At 39.7% G+C, this 2,024-nt stretch overlaps 1 non-coding gene across 1 annotated transcript; it reads right to left on the reverse strand.

The window, feature by feature from the left end:
* Positions 1 to 575: 575 nt before the first annotated feature.
* Positions 576 to 716, reverse strand: LOC142431112 (U4 spliceosomal RNA). Its single transcript, XR_012780683.1, has one exon. It is a non-coding gene; the product is annotated as a U4 spliceosomal RNA (small nuclear RNA).
* Positions 717 to 2,024: the final 1,308 nt, after the last annotated feature.

Genomic DNA, 2,024 nt, shown 5'->3' on the forward strand with positions numbered 1-2,024 from the left:
CAAGTCCTCTTCTGAATTCCGCCTGTCAATGCACTGCTAAAACATTTGTTGGATGGTCTTCAGCAAAATTTTACTTGGATGTGATAATGATATTGCTTGGTAATTTGAGCATTCTGATGGGCCACTTTTCTTTGCAATGGGTACAAATATGGATCTCTTCCAGACAGCTGGCCAAGTAGCTGTCTTCCAATTCCTCTGGCATAGATGAGTCAGAACATTGGTATCTCATCAATTCCTGGAATCTTGTTTTTGGCTGATGCTTTCGGGGCAGCTTGAACTCCTTCCTTCAGTATGGTGAGTTCTTGCTCGTGTGCGACCTCCTGAAATGGTAGAATGTTGACTATTTCCTTTTGGTATGGTGACTGTATTCTTTCCATCTTCTCTTGAGGCTTCCTGCATCATTCGATATTTTGCCCACAAAACATTTCAATATTGCAACTCCAGGATTGAATTTTTTTCTTTTGTTTTTTTCAGTTTAAGATATTTGATCATGTTCTTCCTTTTGAGTTTTCTAACTCTAGATCTTTGCACATTTCATTATAACTTTGTCTTCTTCTTTTTTTTTTTTTGCTCAGTCTCTGTAGAGACTGTCAAAAATTGCCAACGCCGACTATATTTCAAGTCGTCACGGCGGGGTATTGGGAAAAGTTTTCAATCAGCAATAATCGCACCTCGAATAAACCTCACTGGCTACGATATTGCCACTGCGCAAAGCTTATAACTTTGTCTTCTTGAGCTGCCCTTTGAAATTTTCTATTCAGCTCTTCGGCTTCTTCATGTCTTCCATTTGCCTTAGAGGTTGGAAAAGAGGCTGTCTGAAGTATGAATGCAATGACCATCAAAGGCATTTTCTAAGACCCTAACCCTTAACCTAACTTCCCTGAATCTTCTATTCAGAGAGCTAGCCTTTGTCACACTTACTGCATACTGTCTTCCTTGGGTATCAATAGACAATAAAGTTTTTGCATCTTTCCCTCACAACTGTTGGCTTTTCACAGCAGGAAGTTTATGCCACAAAATTGTGGTAACAGAAAAAAAATTCATGGAGATCTGAGAATTCTGGGACCAGTAGCGGTAGGAAGTAGGAAAGAAATAGATACCAGGCTTTAACACTAGGAAGGTAGTCAAGTACCCATCTTTTTCAAAACATGGGTTGCAACTCATTAGTAGGTCATGCATGAAATTTATTCTATTGTATATTTCCTAACAAGGACATTACCTACATAACCATCATGCAGTTATTGTTAAATGCTATTGAGTCAGTTCTAATTAATAGTGACCCAACTTTCAACAAAATGAAACACAGTCCATTTCTGTATTATCCCCACAATCATTTCTGTATTGGAATCCATTGTGGTAGCCATTGTGTCACTTCATCTCCTTGAGGGTGACCTTCTTTTTCTGTGACCCTCTGCTTTACCAAACTGTTCTCCCCCAGTGTAGTAGTTACATAATCTGGTGTCAGTTTGAGGATTCAGTGAAGGGGTGGAGTCTAGCCTGTCAATCAGGTCATAGCTTGATGACCTCATTTGGAGGTGCTAAGGAGATAAATAGCTCACTGGAGAACTTGATCTGGACTGGGCTGGTTTCTCAATATTCAATTGCTCTTGTACCTAAAGCTCTTTCCTAGACACATGAGTGTCTATGAATTTGTTTCTCTAGTCTACCTGGACTAGCACATCCAGGGACTGATCCCTCCTGAGAACATGTCTACATTACTTGAGACAAGGTCTTGCCATTCTTGTTTCTAGGGAACATTCTGACTGTAGTTCTTCCAAGATAGATTTGTTCATTCTTCTGACAGCCTATGATATAGTTAGTATTCTTTGTCACCACCACAATCTGAAGGTATCAATTCTCCTTTGGGCTTCCTTCATCACAGTCCAGCTATCACATACTCAGGTGATTTTAAAATACCAACGCTTGAGCTGGGCACATATTAGTCCTCACATTGACATCTTTGCTATTTAAAACTTCAATGAAGTCTCTTGCAGCAAATCTACCTAGTGCAGTACATCCTTTGA

This window comes from Tenrec ecaudatus, chromosome 17 (genome assembly GCF_050624435.1).
Source record: "Tenrec ecaudatus isolate mTenEca1 chromosome 17, mTenEca1.hap1, whole genome shotgun sequence".
Classification (NCBI taxonomy): Eukaryota; Metazoa; Chordata; class Mammalia; order Afrosoricida; family Tenrecidae; genus Tenrec; species Tenrec ecaudatus.